At 48.0% G+C, this 7,326-nt stretch overlaps 1 pseudogene across 1 annotated transcript; it reads left to right on the plus strand.

The window, feature by feature from the left end:
• Positions 1–5,404: 5,404 nt before the first annotated feature.
• LOC138849323 (cx9C motif-containing protein 4 pseudogene) lies at positions 5,405–5,928 on the plus strand (annotated as a pseudogene). Its single transcript, XR_011388015.2, has one exon. The product of XR_011388015.2 is annotated as a cx9C motif-containing protein 4 pseudogene (transcript).
• The last annotated feature ends 1,398 nt before the right edge of the window (positions 5,929–7,326 follow it).

Here is a 7,326-nt window from a genome sequence, read left to right on the forward strand (position 1 = left end):
AAGCCAGGAGTCTGGAGCTTCTTCCAAATCTCCCACACGGGTGTTGGGGTCCAAGCACTTGGGCCATCTTCTACTGTTTCCCCAGGCCATAGCAGACAGCTGGATCCACTTCTTATCCAGTCCCCTGCTAACACACCTGGGACAGCAGAGGAAGACGGCTCAAGTGCTTGGGTCCCTGCACCTGTGTGGAAGATCCGGAAAAAGCTCCAGACCCTTGGCTTCAGATCAGCCCAGCCCTGCCCACTGCAGCCATTTGGGAAGTGAACCAATGGATAAAAGATCTCTCTCTCTCTCTCTCTCTCTCTCTCTCTGTAACTCTGCCTTTCAAATAAATTTAAAAATTAAAAAAAAAAAGCAAGCTGTGGTCATGGGCAAATTCTCACATTTTGTATTTCCCTGTGCAACATAATTTTTTCCTTCTCAAGTTTCAAATATAAGACTGCTACAGCCCATCACAATATTCAGTGGTGAAATCTTATTTGTCCTTGTCATTCTCATTTCCTATTGATTTAAAATCATAATAAGACTATATTTCAAAAAAACTTTTTTAAAAAAATCCAGAAGATAGACCATTACAGCAACATAAACAATATTTCAAACAAAAACCACATTCAACACTCCTTAGTCCATTCAGTCCTATGTAACTAATTCTTCTTCCCCTGAATCTTAGAAGTTAGAGGTCTCATGAGTCCATTGGCTTTTCAACTAGAGTTCTAGAAATCCTGACCAGGTCCATTGTGTGGCCTCAAGGGTTTTAAGTGATGCCATCAGATGCTATATGTAGCATCTGCAAGGAGGTAGCTAGCAAGGAGAGAGCTGAGGTCACCAGCTCCTCCCTAAGACCCTGCTACTCCACCCAAACCCCACTCCCCCTCATGCTATAGCTGAGGTCACCCAAAACTGCCATTTCCACAAAACCACCACCCAGAACCAGCTCTGGCTGAAAATGCCCAACGCGGCTGCTGACCATGTCCCCACAGTGACCTATGGCTAATTATAATAACATGACTCTAAAATTTCCATGGCTGACATTCCTACTCCCACCATGCACCTGAAGCCATGACCCTCTGAGACTTCCTTAAAAAGCAAGAGAAAGGGCAGTACTCAAACTCTACCCCAAACATAACCTCCTATGAATAGTCTATCATAAAAATGGATAATCCCAAACCTCACTGGGTGCAGCTCACTGTTAAGTGTGTGCTCACTACCTTTTTTTTTTTTTAAGATTTATTTATTTATTTGAAAGAGTTACAGAGAGGCAGAGGCACAGAGAGAGACAGAGAAAGTCTTCCATCACTGGTTCACTCCCCAAATGACTGCAACAGCCAGAGCTGGGCCTATCCGAAGCCAGGAGCTAGGGGCTTCTTCTATGCCGGTGCAGGGCCCAAGGACTTGGGCTATCTTCTACTGCTTTCCCAGACCATAGCAGAGAGCGGGATCGGAAGTAGAGCCCAGCGCCCACATCAGATGCTGGCACTGCAGGCAGTGGCTTTACCTGCTAAGCCTGCTAAGTGCCAGCTCCCTCACTACCTTTCAAAGTACATACTTACACTTGGTTCATAATAAATCTTCCTCCTCTGCTAACCTTCACTTACAGCTCACCCTTGAATTCTTTCACGTATCCAAGACAAGAACCTGGACCCAGCCATCCGACAACAATGCTGTGCCCAGAGCATCCGACACAGGCCTTTTTCACAGGATTTGGAGGCAACCTGCTGTGCTTCAATGTCTCCTCCAGACCTCACGCTGAAATTTAACTGCCGTTGGAACAGTCTTAAGAGGTGGGAACTTGATGAGCTAATTAGACCGTGACAGCAGGCACCTGCATGAATGGAGTAAAGCTGTAAAAGCTGTAGAGTGGGAATGGGTTAGTTATCTCAGGAATGGGCTCCTGGGGGAGGGAGTTCTTGATGCCCCTGTCTGTCTCACCTGTGCCCAGTGGCCCTCCTGCCACTGTTTGACACTGCACAGAGCACTGCCAGATGCCAGCACCATGCTCCTGCACTTCCCAGGCTCCAAAACCTGGAGCAAATAGACTTCTCTTTCCTCTCCTCTACCCAGTCTGTGTTGTTTGGTTACTGCGCAGAAAACACACAAAGATACAATCTTTTGTTGAAGACAAAGCCTAAGACAAAGCCTAAGACAAAGCACTGTGGCTTGTGGCTGACTGCTGCAATTTCACGGAGAAGACAAAAAACTCTAGATGACCGAAGACTTCAAATGGTTGAGGTTAGCTTCCTAACTCACTGACAACTGGCAAAAGTGAAAGATCTAATGAGAATTCATTACAAGAATTATGCAGCTGACAAGGAAATGTGGTTGCCTTTGTGGGATGCAAAACAAGATAATAAAGCCTTCCAATAAAGTCAATCCAAAAAACCTTTAGACAAAACAGTTATTAAAATATCATCAATAACTTTTTGCAAGGGAGACAGCGTGCATTACAAATATGTAATGTATGAACATCCTTGCAAAGAAAAAATATTGAGACATCACTTACAATAACGCTGCTGTGATGTATCACATAACATGAATTTACAGCTAGAACATACCAAGACTATCAAGAGATTTGAATAAATCTTAAACATCTGGATATTAATAAAATTCTATAATGATATGAATCTCTAGTTGAAACTTACTGACCTAGAGGACACTAGATCTAAATCTAAGAGAGCAAAGGCAACCAAGTTAACATTAAAAAGAAATAATAACTAAAATAATGACCAAGGCTCCACCTACATGGCCAGAGATCTGCTGCCCTCTCCTGGAAGCCACTCCCCCATTCCCCTCCAGCTGGAAGGAAAGGGAGGAGGTCTGCAGAAGCTTTCGCTTCCTTCCTTTTTCCTCCCCACTCCTCCCCCATCATCTTCTCCTCTCCCTTCTCTCCTCCTCTGCTTTTCTTTAGTTTCTTTCTCTCTTGTTTTTAAAAAAGAATTAGTTATTTGAAGGCCGGTGCTGCGGCTCACTAGGCTAATCCTCCGCCTTGCGGCGCCGGCACACCGGGTTCTAGTCCCAGTCGGGGCGCCGGATTCTGTCCCGGTTGCCCCTCTTCCAGGCCAGCTCTCTGCTGTGGCCCGGGAGTGCAGTGGAGGATGGCCCAAGTCCTTGGGCCCTGCACCCCACGGGAGACCAGGATAAGTACCTGGCTCCTGCCATCAGATCAGTGCAATGCGCCGGCCGCAGCGCACCGGCCGCGGCAGCCATTGGAGGGTGAACCAACGGCAAAGGAAGACCTTTCTCTCTGTCTCTCTCTCTCACTGTCCACTCTGCCTGTCAAAAAAAAAAAAAAAAAAAAAAAAAAAAAGAAGAAGAAGAAGAAGAAGAAGAAGAAGAATTAGTTATTTGAAAGGCAGAGAGACACAGAGAGAGATCTTCCATGTGCTTATACACTCCCCAAATGGCCACAACTGCTAGGCCTGGGCTAGGTTGAAGCCTAGAGCCTGGAACTCCATCTGGGTCTCCCACGTGTGTGACAGGGGCCCAAGTACTTGCGCCATCTTGCATTGCTTTGCCAGGCACGTTAGCAGGGAGCTGAACTGGAAACGGACTCAAATCAGCACTCTGATAAGGGATGCCAATATCTTAACTCGCTGATCCAGAACATCAGACCCTCTCTTTCTTTTTCCCTTCCGTTGGTCTACCTTATTTAAAATTTATATGAAAGTTGCAAAAATAGCACACAGAGCCCCCTCTGTACCTTCACTCAGTTTCCCTAATTGTGAATATTTCTAAATCATTGAGAATAAGTGCGGAGTTGATGTCCTGTTAACCCTGAATAATTCAGTATGTATTTCCCCAAAATTAGGACACCTCTATGTCATAACCAGAGTATAACCAAGGAAATCAGAAACCTAACATCAACCCAATGTACCATGTGTTGTCAGCTGTTTCAGTACAGTCTTCCAAGGCCCAGGAGTCAATGCCGGAGCACACGGTACATTTAGCTGCCTCTGTCTCCAGTCTCCTCCATATGGAACAACTCTTTGGTCTTCCTTGTCTTTCATGACCTGGGCATCTTTGAAGAGAAAAATAAGATAGACAGCATTTGAACATTTACGTGCCATGGACCATTTACATCAGGGCAATAAGAGTGGCAATTTGCCATATAGACCTTCTTGAGTTTGGTCTGTTGCCGGTTTTCATAAAGAATCTCAGATTGCAGTTTTTATATGGTCTTCAGGCTAGGAAATCACACCACACACTTTCCACTAGATTTCCCCTGCAGTACCCATAAATTTGGAAAAAATATCCTAAAATCTCTGGGTTTGCCAGGAAACAATTTTTTTTACTCATCTCTAAGTCTGGGAACGCAGAGACAAGATACCAGGACCAGTTTTTCTGACAGGGTTGTGTAAGGATCTCCTCTTTAAAGTCAACCTTTGGGGGCTGGCACTGTGGCATAGTGGGTAAAGCCGCCGCCTACAGTGCCGGCATCCCATACAGGCACTGGTTCGAGACCTGGCTGCTCCTCTTCCAACCCAGCTCTCTGCTGTGGCCTGGGAAAGCAGTAGAAGATGGCCCAAGTGCTTGGGCCCCTGCACCGGTGTGGGAGACCCGGAAGAAGCTCCTGGCTTCAGAGCGGCGCAGCTCTAGCTGTTTCAGCCAACTGGCGAGTGGGAGATCATCATTCTCCAACACGGCCTGCTAGGCAAGCCTTTGCTGCATAAGCACCCTGTCCTAGTGTGTATTTGCAAAAAGGAGGCCAGATTCTCACTGAACGGATGCCTGAAAACAGAAATATTCACGAACAGTTTCTGAATCCTGGAAGGATCATGCAGAGAGAATGTCGTTTACAAACCTCTGCGTTTCCATTTTTACTAGAACGTTAGGAGCTATATTAGCTTAAAAAGAAAGAGAAGAAGTGTCATATCCATCTGGAAATTAGAACACTACAACAACATCCGCAATATTCCAAACAAAATCTGCAGTCACCAGCACCTGAGAAACGGTGCTCCTGGGGACAGGTGAGGAGGTCGGCGCGCAAGGCCCGGGCGGCTGAGGTGGAGGCGCCAGGCCGAGCGACCGCGGACGCCGGGAGAGGCGCTCGCGGCCGCCGGGAGAGGGCGCCCGCGGCCCACAAGCGGACGCGCCAGCTCGCGAGCGGCGCCCGGGCGCCTGCGTAAGCGCACGCGTGGGCGCCTCTTCCGCGCCGCCTTCCGTTTTGCCGGTCAGCTGAGGGGAGCCCTGCGCGACCTACACGATCAGGGACAGCCCTTTGAGGTGACATCTCCAGGGACGCCAGCCTCTTGAGCCAGGGAGACTTTTTTTTTTTTAACATCGGTCCTAACCAGGTTCATTATCAGTTAAGGTGTTACTCTATTTCGTTTCGCAGTCGCAGCCTGTGGATCTTGTGCAGGTCTCCCTGGACTACCTGCGGTGGCCGGCGGGCGCCTGTGACCTCCGTGCGGGCGCCCTCGCGCCCTGGGTGCCCCGCGCCTGGCGCCTGGCTCTCGGCGCGGTCCCGGGGTGAGCGGCCCGCCTGGCTGTTGTGCAAGGGAAGTACTCGGCGCCGGGAGCCGTGTTGGTGTTCCTGAGCATGTCGCCGAAGGATCCGTGCCAGAAACAAGCGTGCGAGCTGCAGAAGTGCCTGCAGGCCAACAGCTACCTGGAGGCCAGGTGTCAGGCCGTCCTGCAGGAGCTGCGGAAGTGCTGTGCTCGGTTTCCCAAGGGGAGATCTGCGGTGTGTTCGGGATTTGAAAAGGAAGAGGAGGAAAGCCTGAGACTGAAGTCGACGCCGGAGTGAAATTCCTGGAAGTTTAAACCCTGCTCCCAGATTCCGCCAAGCGAGTTTGATTTCTCCTCCTTCTTTGGGCCAGGTACAGCAAAGAGCACAGGAGAGAGTCAGCGATAAGAATATGCTGTCCATGCAGAGCAGAAATAAACCTACTAAAAGATGTGTACAATGTAATAAAACTAACCCCGGATAAACCTGTTTACGTGGAAATTTATTTTGGTATTGAATGCATTTTAAGAAGAAAAAAACTTGTCATCCGTTCGTTCAGTCTGTGTAATTCCTGTTCCACTAGATGCCGGTTAGCAGGTCTTGTACTGAATCTTGGTGGCGCATAAATCCATACACTTCTTGAAACATGGTCTTCAGTAGTCTTTAAATTTGGCTTCAAAGTCATTTCAGCCAGGCCGTGGGAAACCTGTATCCCAAAGTGTCTGGCACAGTCCATTTCCACAGCATTCTGGGAAAACCCTTTGGCCTACAGCTGGTCACTGAGCTTCCCACCAAGTGTCAGAGTGACATGAAAAACTCTGTAGACCACAAAAGATTTAAAAGTACTGTGGTTAGCTTACATCTTACTACTGAAATTTTCCAAAAGTGAAAGTTCATTACAAGAATTACACAGCTGGAGCCAGGGTGTGATGCAGCAGGTTAAGCTGCCGCCTGCAACGCCGGCATCCATGTTGGAGCACTCTTTAATGCCCCAGCTGCTCCTCAGCTGATCCAGCTCCCTGCTGATGTGCCTGGGAAGGCAGCAAAGGATGGCATAAGTACTTGGGCCCCTGCCACCCACCTGGGATACCTGGCTGGAGTTCCAGGCTCTTGACTTCAGTCTGGCCCAGACCTGACTGCTGTGAACATTTGGGGAGTGAACCAATGGTTGGAAGATTTCTCTCTGTCACTCTGCCTTTCAAATAAAATAAATATTGAAAAGAATAATGCAACTGACAAGAAAATTCTATGGCTTCTGTGGCTTGCAAAACTCCAGCGAATTTCTACCAAGCATGTGAAGAATTAATACCAATCCTTCACAAATTTGCCAAATCCTTCACAAATTTGCAAAAAATGACTTGATAGTCATTATATGAGACCAGTATTACCAGTAAAACAAGACAAAGACATCACAAAAAAAGAAAAGAGGCCGGTGCCGTGGCTCAATAGGCTAATCCTCCGCCTTGCAGCGCCGGCACACCGGGTTCTAGTCCTGGTCAGGGCACCGGATTCTGTCCCAGTTGCCCCTCTTCCAGGCCAGCTCTCTGCTGTGGCCCAGGAGTGCAGTGGAGGATGGCCCAAGTGCCTGGGCCCTGCACCCCATGGGAGACCAAGAGAAGCACCTGGCTCCTGCCATCGGATCAGCGCGGTGTGCCGGCCGCGGCAGCCATTGGAGGGTGAACCAACGGCAAAGGAAGACCTTTCTCTCTGTCTCTCTCTCTCTCACTGTCCACTCTGCCTGTCAAAAAGTAAATAAATAAAAATAGAAAAGACTGCAGACTAGTATCTTTTATAAGTGTAAATACAAAAATTCTGGCAAGCCAAATCCACCATGACCAAATGAGATTTATCCCAGGAATAGAAACTTGGTTTAACATCCAAAA

This window comes from Oryctolagus cuniculus, chromosome 4, assembly GCF_051225735.1.
Source record: "Oryctolagus cuniculus isolate XC-2025 breed Fujian yellow rabbit chromosome 4, ASM5122573v1, whole genome shotgun sequence".
Classification (NCBI taxonomy): Eukaryota; Metazoa; Chordata; class Mammalia; order Lagomorpha; family Leporidae; genus Oryctolagus; species Oryctolagus cuniculus.